Here is a 15,670-nt window from a genome sequence, read left to right on the forward strand (position 1 = left end):
AGGAACACACCTGTACAGGTGGTGATGGGAATGTGTGGAGTCGAGACAGGAACACACCTGTACAGGCGGTGATGGGAATGTGTGGAGTAGAGACAGGAACACACCTCTACAGGCGGTGATGGGAATGTGTGGAGTAGAGACAGGAACACACCTGTACAGGCGGTGATGGGAATGTGTGGAGTAGAGACAGGAACACACCTGTACAGGTGGTGATGGGAATGTGTGGAGTAGAGACAGGAACACACCTGTACAGGCGGTGATGGGAATGTATGGGCTAGAGACAGGAACACACCTGTACAGGTGGTGATGGGAATGTGTGGAGTAGAGACAGGAACACACATGTACAGGCAGTGATGGGAATGTATGGGCTAGAGACAGGAACACACCTGTACAGGTGGTGATGGGAATGTGTGGAGTAGAGACAGGAACACACCTGTACAGGCAGTGATGGGAATGTGTGGAGTAGAGACAGGAACACACCTGTACAGGTGGTGATGGGAATGTGTGGAGTAGAGACAGGAACACACCTGTACAGGTGGTGATGGGAATGTGTGGAGTAGAGACAGGAGCACACCTGTACAGGCGGTGATGGGAATGTGTGGAGTAGAGACAGGAACACACCTGTACAGGTGGAGATGGGAATGTGTGGAGTAGAGACAGGAACACACCTGTACAGGCGGTGATGGGAATGTCTGGAGTAGAGACAGGAGCACACCTGTACAGGTGGTCATGGGAATGTGTGGAGTAGAGACAGGAACACACCTGTACACGCGGTGATGGGAATGTGTGGAGTAGAGACAGGAACACACCTGTACAGGCGGTGATGGGAATGTGTGGAGTAGAGACAGGAACACACCAGTACAGGCGGTGATGGGAATGTATGGGCTAGAGACAGGAACTCACCTGTACAGGTGGTGATGGGAATGTGTGGAGTAGAGACAGGAACACACCTGTACAGGCGGTGATGGGAATGTGTGGAGTAGAGACTGGAACACACCTGTACAGGCGGTGATGGGAATGTGTGGAGTAGAGACAGGAACACACCTGTACAGGTGGTGATGGGAATGTGTGGAGTAGAGACAGGAACACACCTGTACAGGCGGTGATGGGAATGTATGGGCTGGAGACAGGAACACACCTGTACAGGTGGTGATGGGAATGTGTGGAGTAGAGACAGGAACACACCTGTACAGGCGGTGATGGGAATGTGTGGAGTAGAGACAGGAACACACCTGTACAGGCGGTGATGGGAATGTGTGGAGTAGAGACAGGAACACACCTGTACAGGTGGTGATGGGAATGTGTGGAGTAGAGACAGGAACACACCTGTACAGGTGGTGATGGGAATGTGTGGAGTAGAGACAGGAACACAACTGTACAGGCGGTGATGGGAATGTATGGGCTAGAGACAGGAGCACACCTGTACAGGTGGTGACGGGAATGTGTGGGCTAGAGACAAGAACACACCTGTACAGGTGGTGACGGGAATGTGTGGAGTAGAGACAGGAACACACCTGTACGGGCGATGATGGGAATGTGTGGAGTAGAGACAGGAACACACCTGTACAGGCGGTGATGGGAATGTACGGGCTAGAGACAAGAACACACCTGTACAGGTGGTGACGGGAATGTGTGGGCTAGAGACAGGAACACACCTGTACAGGCGGTGATGGGAATGTATGGGCTAGAGACAGGAACACACCTGTACAGGCGGTGATGGGAATGTGTGGGCTAGAGACAGGAACACACCTGTCCAGGCGGTGATGGGAATGTGTGGAGTAGAGACAGGAACACACCTGCACAGGCGGTGATGGGAATGTGTGGAGTAGAGACAGGAATACACCTGTACAGGCGGTGATGGGAATGTGTGGAATAGAGACAGGAACACACCTGTACAGGGGGTGATGGGAATGTGTGGAGTAGAGACAGGAACACAGTACAGGCGGTGAAGGGAATGTGTGGGGTAGAGACAGGAACACACCTGTACAGGCAGTGATGGGAAAATGTGGGGTGGAGACAGGAGCACACCTGTACAGGTGGTGATGGGAATGTGTGGAGTAGAGACAGGAACACACCTGTACAGGTGGTGATGGGAATGTGTGGAGTAGAGACAGGAACATACCTGTACAGGCGGTGATGGGAATGTGTGGAGTAGAGACAGGAACACACCTGTACAGGTGGAGATGGGAATGTGTGGAGTAGAGACAGGAACACACCTGTACAGGCGGTGATGGGAATGTCTGGAGTAGAGACAGGAGCACACCTGTACAGGTGGTGATGGGAATCTGTGGAGTAGAGACAGGAACACACCTGTACAGGTGGTCATGGGAATGTGTGGAGTAGAGACAGGAACACACCTGTACAGGCGGTGATGGGAATGTGTGGAGTAGAGACAGGAACACACCTGTACAGGCGGTGATGGGAATGTGTGGAGTAGAGACAGGAGCACACCTGTACAGGTGGTGATGGGAATGTGTGGAGTAGAGACAGGAACATACCTGTACAGGTGGTGATGGGAATGTGTGGAGTAGAGACAGGAACATACCTGTACAGGCGGTGATGGGAATGTGTGGAGTAGTGACAGGAACACACCTGTACAGGCGGTGATGGGAATGTGTGGAGTAGAGACAGGAACACACCTGTACAGGCGGTGATGGGAATGTATGGGCTAGAGACAGGAACTCACCTGTACAGGTGGTGATGGGAATGTGTGGAGTAGAGACAGGAACACACCTGTACAGGCGGTGATGGGAATGTGTGGAGTAGAGACAGGAACACACCTGTACAGGCGGTGATGGGAATGTACGGGCTAGAGACAGGAGCACACCTGTATCGGTGGTGACGGGAATGTGTGGGCTAGAGACAAGAACACACCTGTACAGGTGGTGATGGGAATGTGTGGAGTAGAGACAGCAACACACCTGTACAGGCGGTGATGGGAATGTGTGGAGTAGAGACAGGAACACACCTGTACAGGCGGTGATGGGAATGTACGGGCTAGAGACAAGAACACACCTGTACAGGTGGTGACGGGAATGTGTGGGCTAGAGACAGGAACACACCTGTACAGGCGGTGATGGGAATGTATGGGCTAGAGACAGGAACACAGGCGGTGATGGGAATGTGTGGAGTAGAGATAAAAGGCGGGATTTCAGAGCGCTGAGAACAGCTGAGAGGAGCCGAGCCGAGCGGAGGGAGCGTCCGATAAAAGGCGGGATTTCAGAGCGCTGAGAACAGCTGAGAGGAGCCGAGCCGAGCGGAGGGAGCGTCCGATAAAAGGCGGGATTTCAGAGCGCTGAGAACAGCTGAGAGGAGCCGAGCGGAGCGGAGGGAGCGTCCGATAAAAGGCGGGATTTCAGAGCGCTGAGAGGAGCCGAGCCGAGCGGAGGGAGCGTCCGATAAAAGGCGGGATTTCAGAGCGCTGAGAACAGCTGAGAGGAGCCGAGCGGAGCGGAGGGAGCGTCCGATAAAAGGCGGGATTTCAGAGCGCTGAGAGGAGCCGAGCCGAGCGGAGGGAGCGTCCGATAAAAGGCGGGATTTCAGAGCGCTGAGAACAGCTGAGAGGAGCCGAGCAGAGCGGAGGGAGCGTCCGATAAAAGGCGGGATTTCAGAGCGCTGAGCCGAGCCGAGCGGAGCTGCGACCGAGTTCGAAGTGACGTCAGGAATCAGATCGGGACGCGACACAGGGGAGGCACCTGATTGGTGAGTAGGTTCAGGTGAGTATTTCTCCTGATCGACAGTAACTGAAGTAAAAGGAAAGGGAAGGTCTGCAGGTCTTATAGGAAGTAGCGTTTATTTTTTAGTGAATCAAGGTCCCCAGTGGAGTTAACATTCTCTAAATTGAGAACAATTTAAAGGAGTAAACTCCTTAAAGGGAGTGGTAAGTAGTTATTCTTTCCTTTTTTTTTCTCTTGACATTGTAGTTGTTCTTAAGCTAATTTCAGGGTTAAGTCATGGCAGGAGATCCCAGGGCCGTGTCATGTTCCTCTTGTGGGATGTGGGAATTCAGGGCTCCTTCCTGTATCCCTGATTCCTTCACCTGCGGGAAGTGTGTCCAGCTGCAGCTATTGTTTGACCGCTTGACGGCTCTGGAGCTGCGGATGGATTCACTTTGGAGCATCCGCGATGCTGAGAAAGTCGTGGATAGCACGTTCAGTGAGTTGGTCACACCGCAGATAAAAATTACTGAGGGAGATAGTGAATGGGTGACCAACAGACAGAGGAAGAGTAGGAAGGCAGTGCAGGGGTCCCCTGCGGTCATCTCCCTCCAAAACAGGTATACCGTTTTGGATACTGTTGGCGGAGATGGCTCACCAGGGGAAGGTGGCAGTGGCCAGGTTCATGGCACCGTGGCTGGCTCTACTGCACAGGAGGGCAGGAAAAAGAGTGGCAGAGCTATAGTGATAGGGGACTCGATTGTAAGGGGAATAGACAGGCGTTTCTGCGGACGCAACCGAGACTCCAGGATGGTATGTTGCCTCCCTGGTGCAAGGGTCAAGGATGTCTCGGAGCGGCTGCAGGACATTCTGGAGGGGGAGGGTGAACAGCCAGTTGTCGTGGTGCATATAGGCACCAACGATATAGGTAAAAAACAGGATGAGGTCCTACAAGCTGAATTTAGGGAGTTAGGAGTTAAACTAAAGAGTAGGACCTCAAAGGTAGTAATCTCAGGATTGCTACCAGTGCCACGGGTTAGTCAGAGTAGGAATGACAGGATAGCTAAGATGAATACGTGGCTTGAGAGATGGTGCAAGCTGGAGGGATTCAAATTCCTGGGCCATTGGAACCGGTTCTGGGGGAGGTGGGACCAGTACAAATTGGACGGTCTGCATCTGGGCAGGACTGGAACCAATGTCCTAGGGGGAGTGTTTGCCAGTGCTGTTGGGGAGGGTTTAAACTAATGTGGCAGGGGGATGGGAACCGATGCAGGAAGTCAGTGGGAAATAAAGTGGTGACAGAAACAAAAGGCAGTAAGGGAGAGTGTACAGAACATGACCGGACAGATGGTCTGAGAAAGCAGGGCAAAGACCAAGGGAAGTCTAGATTAAACTGCATTTATTTCAATGCAAGAAGTCTGATGGGCAAGGCAGATGAACTCAGGGCATGGATGGGTACATGGGACTGGGATGTTATAGCTATTACTGAAACATGGCTAAGGGAGGGGCAGGACTGGCAGCTCAATGTTCCAGGGTACAGATGCTATAGGAAAGATAGAGCAGGAGGTAAGAGAGGAGGGGGAGTTGCGTTCTTGATTAGGGAGAACATCACGGCAGTAGTGAGAGGGGATATATCCGAGGGTTCGCCCACTGAGTCCATATGGGTAGAACTGAAAAATAAGAAGGGAGAGATCACTTTGATAGGATTGTACTACAGACCCCCAAATAGTCAACGGGAAATTGAGGAGCAAATATGTAAGGAGATTACAGACAGCTGCAAGAAAAATAGGGTGGTAATAGTAGGGGACTTTAACTTTCCCAACATTGACTGGGACAGCCATAGCATTGGGGGCTTGGATGGAGAGAAATTTGTTGACTGTATTCAGGAGGAATTTCTCAATCAGTATGTGGATGGCCCGACTAGAGAGGGGGCAAAACTTGACCTCCTCTTGGGAAATAAGGAAGGGCAGGTGACAGAAGTGTTAGTGAGGGATCACTTTGGGACCAGTGATCATAATTCCATTAGTTTTAAGATAGCTATGGAGAAGGATAGGTCTGGCCCAAAAGTTAAAATTCTAAATTGGGGAAAGGCCAATTTTGATGGTATTAGACAGGAACTTTCAGAAGTTGATTGGGAGAGTCTGTTGGCAGGCAAAGGGACGTCTGGTAAGTGGGAGGCTTTCAAAAGTGTGTTAACCAGGGTTCAGGGTACGCACATTCCTTATAAAGTGAAGGGCAAGGCTGGTAGAAGTAGGGAACCTTGGATGACTCGGGAGATTGAGGCACTAGTCAAAAATAAGAAGGAGGCATATGACATGCATAGGCAGCTGGGATCAAGTGGATCCCTTGAAGAGTATAGAGATTGCCGGAGTAGAGTTAAGAGAGAAATCAGGAGGGCAAAAAGGGGATATGAGATTGCTTTGGCAGATCAGGCAAAGGTGAATCCAAAGAGCTTCTACAAATACATAAAGGGCAAAAGGGTAACTAGGGAGAGAGTAGGGCCTCTTAAGGATCAACAAGGTCATCTAAGTGCGGAACCACAAGAGATGGGTGAGATCCTGAATGAATATTTCACATCGGTATTTACGGTTGAGAAAGGCATGGATGTTAGGGAACTTGGGGAAATAAATAGTGATGTCTTGAGGAGTGTACATATTACAGAGAGGGAGGTGCTGGAAGTCTTAACGCGCATCAAGGTAGATAAATCTCCGGGACCTGATGAAATGTATCCCAGGACGTTATGGGAGGTTAGGGAGGAAATTGCGGGTCCCCTAGCAGAGATATTTGAATCATCCACCGCTACAGGTGAGGTGCCTGAAGATTGGAGGGTAGCAAATGTTGTGCCTTTGTTTAAGAAGGGCGGCAGGGAAAAGCCTGGGAACTACAGACCAGTGAGCCTGACATCTGTAGTGGGTAAGTTGTTAGAGGGTATTCTGAGGGACAGGATCTACAGGCATTTGGAGAGGCAGGGACTAATTAGGAACAGTCAGCATGGTTTTGTGAGAGGAAAATCATGTCTCACGAATTTGATTGAGTTTTTTGAAGGGGTAACCAAGAAGATAGATGAGGGCTGTGCAGTAGACGTGGTCTACATGGACTTCAGCAAAGCATTTGACAAGGTACCGCATGGTAGGTTGTTACATAAGGTTAAATCTCATGGGATCCAAGGTGAGGTAGCCAATTGGATACAAAATTGGCTTGACGACAGAAGACAGAGGGTGGTTGTCGAGGGTTGTTTTTCAAACTGGATGCCTGTGTCCAGCGGTGTGCCTCAGGGATCGGTGCTGGGTCCGCTGTTATTTGTTATTTATATTAATGATTTGGATGAGAATTTAGGAGGCATGGTTAGTAAGTTTGCAGATGACACCAAGATTGGTGGCATTGTGGACAGTGAAGAAGGTTATCTAGGATTGCAACGGGATCTTGATAAATTGGGCCAGTGGGCCGATGAATGGCAGATGGAGTTTAATTTAGATAAATGTGAGGTGATGCATTTTGGTAGATCGAATCGGGCCAGGACCTACTCCGTTAATGGTAGGGCGTTGGGGAGAGTTATAGAACAAAGAGATCTAGGAGTACAGATTCATAGCTCCTTGAAAGTGGAGTCACAGGTGGATAGGGTGGTGAAGAAGGCATTCAGCATGCTTGGTTTCATTGGTCAGAACATTGAATGCAGGAGTTGGGATGTCTTGTTGAAGTTGTACAGGGCATTGGTGAGGCCACACTTGGAGTACTGTGTACAGTTCTGGTCACCCTATTATAGAAAGGATATTATTAAACTAGAAAGAGTGCAGAAAAGATTTACTAGGATGCTACCGGGACTTGATGGTTTGACTTACAGGGAGAGGTTAGACAGACTGGGACTTTATTCCCTGGAGAGTAGGAGGTTAAGGGGTGATCTTATAGAAGTCTATAAAATAATGAGGGGCATAGATAAGGTCGATAGTCAAAATCTTTTCCCAAAGGTAGGGGAGTCTATAACGAGGGGGCACAGATTTAAGGTGAGAGGGGAGAGATACAAAAGGATCCAGAGGGGCAATTTTTTCACTCAAAGGGTGGTGAGTGTCTGGAACGAGCTGCCAGAGGCAGTAGTAGAGGCGGGTACAATTTTGTCTTTTAAAAAGCATTTGGACAGTTACATGGGGAAGATGGGTATCGAGGGATATGGGCCAAGTGCAGGCAATTGGGACTAGCTTAGTGGTATAAACTGGGCGACATGGACATGTTGGGCCGAAGGGCCTGTTTCCATGTTGTAACTTCTGTGATTCTATGAACTGTACAGGCGGTGATGGGAATGTGTGGGCTAGAGACAGGAACACACCTGTACAGGCGGTGATGGGAATGTGTGGAGTAGAGACAGGAACACACCTCTACAGGCGGTGATGGGAATGTATGGGCTAGAGACAGGAACACACCTGTACAGGTGGTGATGGGAATGTGTGGAGTAGAGACAGGAACACACCTGTACAGGCGGTGATGGGAATGTGTGGAGTAGAGACAGGAACACACCTGTACAGGCGGTGATGGGACTGTGTGGAGTAGAGACAGGAACACACCTGTACAGGTGGTGATGGGAATGTGTGGAGTAGAGACAGGAACACACCTGTACAGGTGGTGATGGGAATGTGTGGAGTAGAGACAGGAACACACCTGTACAGGCGGTGATGGGAATGTACGGGCTCGAGACAGGAGCACACCTGTACAGGTGGTGACGGGAATGTGTGGGCTAGAGACAAGAACACACCTGTACAGGTGGTGACGGGAATGTGTGGAGTAGAGACAGGAACACACCTGTACAGGCGGTGATGGGAATGTGTGGAGTAGAGACAGGAACACACCTGTACAGGTGGTGATGGGAATGTGTGGAGTAGAGACAGGAACACACCTGTACAGGCGGTGATGGGAATGTGTGGAGTAGAGACAGGAACACACCTGTACAGGCGGTGATGGGACTGTGTGGAGTAGAGACAGGAACACACCTGTACAGGTGGTGATGGGAATGTGTGGAGTAGAGACAGGAACACACCTGTACAGGTGGTGATGGGAATGTGTGGAGTAGAGACAGGAACACACCTGTACAGGCGGTGATGGGAATGTACGGGCTCGAGACAGGAGCACACCTGTACAGGTGGTGACGGGAATGTGTGGGCTAGAGACAAGAACACACCTGTACAGGTGGTGACGGGAATGTGTGGAGTAGAGACAGGAACACACCTGTACAGGCGGTGATGGGAATGTGTGGAGTAGAGACAGGAACACACCTGTACAGGCGGTGATGGGAATGTATGGGCTAGAGACAGGAACACACCTGTACAGGCGGTGATGGGAATGTGTGGGCTAGAGACAGGAACACACCTGTACAGGCGGTGATGGGAATGTGTGGAGTAGAGACAGGAACACACCTGTACAGGCGGTGATGGGAATGTACGGGCTAGAGACAAGAACACACCTGTACAGGTGGTGACGGGAATGTGTGGGCTAGAGACAGGAACACACCTGTACAGGCGGTGATGGGAATGTGTGAAGTGGTTATGGGGCCATGCCGGAGGGGCAATGATGGGAATATGCGAGGCCTCACCAGGAACAAATGGTGCAGGAGCTAATAAGAATATATGTGAGTGTGGTGGGGTGGGGGAGGGGGGTACTGACAGGTACCTGGGGTACAGGTCGTGATAGGCAGGTGTGAGGCAGAGATGGAAACATGTGGTAATGACAAAATCTGATCAGCATCAAGAGGTCTGGGAGGACGGGTCAATCTCCGCACCTTAATATTATCTCCGGTGCTGACTGACTCGGCAGCATTTTCTGGTAAAATGTAAAATGCTGATCTTGAAGAAAATCTCCACCCAGCGCACACACACCCACACACACAAAGTGCAGAAGTAAAGGAATTTAAATTGAACCTTCTCAATAATCTGCAGACAACGGTTTGTCACACGGATAACTTCAAGCTGTGATTTATTCTGATGCGAGAGGGGAAAGAAAATCACTAAAACCACTGATCGCATTTGAATCTGTCATCTTCAACCGTAAATGGTGAATATTCTATTAATCTAGTAGAAGCTCAATACACTGAGCTTGGCCACCAACACACTCACTGGAACCAACATGGAAGGCCCAGACAGCACTGCATTAAAATAAACACACAGCAAGTAAGAAGAGTTTGTTACATAGAATTACATAGAATGTATAGCACAGGAACAGGCCATTCAGCCCAACAGGTCCATGCTACACATTAGCCTCCTCCCACCCTACTTCACCTAATGGTATCAGCATATCTTTCTATTCCTTTCTCCCTTCCAAATAAATCTATTCTATTCCCCTCAACTACTACGTGTGTTAGTGAGTTCCACATTCTAACCACTCTCTGGGTAAAGAAGTTATTGGATTTATTGGTGACTATCTTACATTTATGGCCCTTAGTTTTGATCTCCCCCACAAGTCGAAACATCTTCTCCACCTCTACCCTATCGAACCCTGTCATAATCTTAAAGACCTCTATCAGGTCACCCCTCAGACTTCTCCTTTCTAGAGAAAAGAGCTGCAGCCTGTTCAATCTTTCCTGATGGCTATAACCTCTCAGTTCTGATATCATCGTAGTAAATCTTTTTTGCACCTTCTCCAGTGCCTCTATATCCTTTTTATAATATGGAGACCAGAATATTTGGTCTCTCTTCTAAATGCATCTATTCTATTCCCCTCAGCTACTACGTGTGCCAGTGAGTTCCACATTCTAACCACTCTCTGGGTAAAGAAGTTGCTCCTGAATTCCCTATTGGATTTATTAGTGACTATCTTATATTTATGGCCCTTAGTTTTGGTCTCCCCCATAAGTGGAAACATCTTGGTACTTTGTTCACGGTACTCCAAGTGTGGTCTAACTAAGATTCTACACAACCTTCCCTGCTTTTCAATTTTATCCCTCAAGAAATGAATCCCAATGCTTGATTTGACTTTTTTTATGGCCTTATTAACCTGCATCGCTACTTTTAGTGATTTGTGTATCTGCACCCTCAGATTCCTCTGCACCTCTACCCCATTTAGACTTATTTTCCAAGGAGTATGTGACCTCCTTATTCTTCCTACCAAAATTTACCACCTCAAATTATCTATATTGAAATTCATTTGCCAATTACATGCCCATTCTGCAATTTTATTAATGTCTTCCTGTATTTTGTCACAGTCTTCCTCAATATTAACTACACCCCCCAATTTGGTGTCATCCGCAAATTTTGAAATTATACTTGTGATTCCTGAGTCTAAGGGGGTGATTTTAAACCCCAAGAGTTGAAAATAGTTGTTCTTTTGGGTCGCAGCTGCAAACTTTTTGGGTTTTGTGTTCCCAGTGGGAAGCCGACGTTAAACCCAAATAAACAACTATTTTCAACTCCCACCCGCCCCCAGCACACCCGTTCTTGGGGTTTAAAATCACCCCCTAAATCGTTTATGTAAATGGTGATTCATCAACAGTGGTCCCAGCACCAACCCTTATGGAACACCACTTCCCACCTTTAACCTTTAACTTCTACGCTCTTGTTTTCTGCTTTGTAACCAGCTTGCTATCCACTCTGCTACTTGTTTCCTGACTCCATATGCTCTGACCTTAGTCATGAGTCTTCTATGCGGTACCTTGTCGAATGTCTTTTGAAAATCTAGATATATTACATTACCCTTGTCTACCCTTTCTGTTTCTTCTTCAAAGAATTCAATAAGGTTGATCAAGCATGACCTTCCCTTTTGAAATCCTATTCTTTATTATATTCTCGGTTTCTAGATGTCCTGGCCAGTGGTTTGTTGAGAGAAAAATGACTTGCTGTTGATTTTTTTTTTTACTTGCTGTTTGTCCTATCCTCACTTGTCCTTCTGTGACCAGTCAGCAACCTGAGGATACAGAAGGATTGCAGAGGTGCCAACATTTAAGAAATGGCATCAGTGAGACGGCCTCTCAGAGACCCAGGGTTGTCCAGGGTCAGAGCCCTGGTGGGGCTCCAGAGGACGAAGCTCTGGATTTTAAACACTTTTGGAACCAAAATAATTGCCTTCCTTGGAAGAATACTGGAACCAGACTTTCAAGTGTCACCCATTGCATTCTTCACATCTTTAATGTCAGCACCAGCCCCGAAAGATTGGGGAACACAGTCACCATATTAACCATTAGAATTAGGTGTTAGCTGTGGCTCAGCAGGTAGCATGCTCGCCTTCTGAGTCAGAAGGCCATGTATTCAAGTCTTCACTCCAGAGAGTTGAGTATAAACTCGAGGCTGATACACCAGTGCTGTACTGAGGGAGTGCTGCACTGTTGCAGGCGTTGCCTTTTGGATGAGACGTTAAACTGAGGCCCCATATGCCCGTTCAGGTGGACGTAAAAGGTCCCATGGCATTATTCGTAGAAGAGCAGGGGAATTCTCCCAGGTGATTTATCCCTCAACCAACTTCCCTAAAAAAACAGATTCGGGCAGAAATTGCTCCCTAAATAACAGAGGAGCTCAACAGCGCTCTCCGGGCGGATGAGCAACTTCCCGCATTTGCACACGTGCAGTAAAACGCGGAAATCGTGAACTTACTCCTATTGGTTCACTGGCAAATTGACAGCTGAGAATTAAAGGGACATCGCACGCTACAAGTCATTGAATTACTGAAAAATCGCAAACTTGCTCATCCGCCCAGCTGGAAAGTAACTAATTATGCCACCAAAAGGTACGCTTAAAAATACCAGGTCGAAACTAAATTTTAAAAGCTCAACAACTCGTTTTCTGAGCTCTACGGCATCGGCTTGCTTGTTTTTGAACTTTTAAAAAACTGTGTGCATCGACTTACTCTGCTCAGAGACTGAGTTGATTGCACACAGTTTTTTAAAAGTTCAAAAACAAGCAAGTCGATGCCATCGAGCTCGCAGTAAGTACATTCGTTAATTTAATTCTCAGGAGCTGCAGCGAGCGTTGCTACACAGCTCTGCGCAAGTTCTGGCCCATTATTTGATCATTATCTCATTGCTGTTTGTGGGACCTTGCTGTGCAAAAATGGCTGTCGTGTTTAGCCCCTTGGGATATCCTGAGGTCGTGAAAAAAGCTACGTAAATGTAACTTTTCCTTTCTTTATCTTTCTACAATTGAAGTAGGCAATTAAAGCATTTCAGCTCCAATTGCACCAAAGTTGACACAATTTGCTATAAAATAATGTGATAATAATAATGTGAGCTTTTACAGGAGTGGGATGCTTTACGACATTAAAGGCACTAAATAAATGCAAGTTGTTGTGAGTTTAGTGCACATTCCTGAGACTGTGAGATGGAACATAAGAACAGGAGTAGGCCATTTAGCCCCTCGAACCTGTTCCGCCAGTCAGTTAGATCATGGCTGATCTGTATCTTAACTCCATCTATCTGCCTTGATTCCGTAACCCTTAATACCCTTGCTATACAAAAATCTATCAATCACAGTTTTGAAATTTTGAATTGACCCCCAGCCTCAACAGCTTTTTGGGGGAGAGAGTTCCAGATTTCCACTACCCTTCGTGTGAAGAAGTGTTTCCTGACATCACCCCTGAACAGCCTAGTTCTAATTTTAAGGTTATGCCCCCTTGTTCTGGACTCCCCCACCAGAGGAAATATTTCTTTCTATCTACCCAATCAAATCCTTTAATCATCTTAAGCACCTCAATTAGATCACCCCTTAATCTTCTATATTCAAGGCAATACAAACCTAGACTTTGCAACCTGTCCTCATAATTTAACCCTTTTAGCCTCAGTATCATTCTGATGAAACTGTGTTGCACCCCCTCCAAGGCCAATATATCCTTCCTGAGGTGTGATGCCCAGAACTGAACACAGTACTCTAAATGGGGTCTACCCAGAGCTCTGTATGGCTGTAACATAACTTCCACCCCTTTGTATTCCAGCCCTCTTGAGATAAAGGCCAACATCCCATTAGCCTTTTAAATTATTTTTTGTACCTGTCCACTAGCTTTTAGTAATTTATGTATTCGACCCCTAAATCTCTCTGCTCCTCCACAATTCCTAGCTCCTCACTGTTTACAAAATACTTTGATCTCTCTTTCTTAGATCCAAAGTACTGTGCCACCTAACTTAGTGTCATCCGTAAACTTAGATATATGGCTCTCCATCATAGAATCATAGAATGGTTAGAGCACAGAAGGAGGCCATTTGTCCCATCGAGCCCGTGCCAGCTCTTTGCAAGAGCAATCCAATTCAGTCCCATTCCCCTGCTCTTTCCTTGCAGCCCTGCAATTTTTTTCCCTTCAAGTATTCAAGGCAGAAAAGGAAAGCTTATGTCAGGCACCAAGAAATAAATATTACAGAAAGCCTAGAGGAGTATAAAAAGTGCAGGGGTGAAATTAAAAAGGAAATTTGGAAAGCAAAGAGATGGCATGAAAAAATATTGGCAAGTAAAATCAAGGAAAACCCAAAGATGTTTTATAAATACATTAAGAGCAAGAGGATAACTAAGGAAAGAGTCAGGCCTATTACAGATCAAAAAGGTAATCTATATGTGGAGGTGGAAGGTGTGGGTATGGTTCTTAATAAATACTTTGCGTCTGTCCTCACAAAAGAGAGGGACGATGCAGACATTGTAGTTAAGGAGGAGGAGTGTGAAATATCGGATGGGGTAAATTTAGTGAGAGAGGAAGTATTAAGAGGATTAGCACCTTTGAAAGTAGATAAATCACCAGAGCCGGATGAAATGTATCCCAGGCTGTTGAAAGAAGCAAGGGAGGAAATAACGGAGGCTCTGATCATCATTTTCCAATCCTCACTGGATACAGGTGAGGTGCTGGAGGATTGGAGGACTGCTAACGTTGTCCCATTGTTTAAAAAGGGAGTGAGGGCTAGACTGAGTAATTATAGGCCAGTCAGTCTAACATTGGTGGTGGTTAAATTATTGGAATTAACTCTGAGGACAGGATAAACCTTCACTTAGAAAAGCACAGACTAATCAAGGACAGTCAACATGGATTTGTTAAGGGAAGGTCATGTCTGACTAACTTGATTGAATTTTTTGAGGAGGTAACAAGGAGGGTCAATGATGGTAGTACATTTGATGTAGTCTACATGGATTTTGACAAGGTCCCACATGGCAGACTGGTCAAAAAAGTACAAGCCAATGGGATTCAAGGGAGAGTGGCTAGTTGGATCCAAAATTGGTTCGGTGGCCGGAAGCAAAGGGTAATGGTCGATGGGTGTTTTTGTGACTGGAAGACTGTTTCCATTGGGGTACTGCAGGGCTCGGTACTAGGTCCATTGCTTTTTGTGATATATATTAAAGATTTGGACTTGAATGTAGGGACTTAAATGTAGGGGGCATGATTAAGAAGTTTACAGATGATACAAAAATTGGATGTGTGGTTGATAGTGAGGAGGAAAGCTGTAGACTGCAGGAAGATATCAATGGACTGGTCAAGTAGGCAGAAAAGTGGCAAATGGAATTCAATCCAGAAAAGTGTGAGGTAATGCATTTGGGGAGGGCAAACAAGGCAAGGGAGTACACAACACATGGGAGGATACTGAAAGGTGTAGAGGAAGTGAGGGACCTTGGAATGCATGTCCACAGATCCCTGAAGGTAGCAGGATAGGTAGATAAGGTGGTTAAGAGGGTTTCTGGAATACTTTCCTTTATTGCTGGAACTGTATAAAACACTGATTAGGCCACAACTTGAGTCCTGTATACAGTTCTGGTCACCACATTACAGGAAGGATGTAATTGCACTAGAGAGAGTACAGAGGAGATTTACGAGGATGTTGCCAGAACTGGAGAATTTTAGCTATGAGGAAAGATTGGTTTGGCTGCGGTTGTTCTCTTTGGAATAGAAGAGGCTGTGGGGTGATTTAATTGAGGTGTACAAAATTATGAGGGGCCTAGGTAGAGTGGATAGGAAGGACCTATTTCCCTTAGCAGAGAGGTCAATAACCAGGGAGCATAGATTCAAAGTGATTGGTAGAAGGCTTAGAGGGGAGCTGAGGAAAATCTTTTCACCCAGAGGGTGGTAGGGGTCTGGAA

The sequence above is a fragment of the Heptranchias perlo genome, chromosome 9 (genome assembly GCF_035084215.1).
Source record: "Heptranchias perlo isolate sHepPer1 chromosome 9, sHepPer1.hap1, whole genome shotgun sequence".
In the NCBI taxonomy this organism is placed as follows: Eukaryota; Metazoa; Chordata; class Chondrichthyes; order Hexanchiformes; family Hexanchidae; genus Heptranchias; species Heptranchias perlo.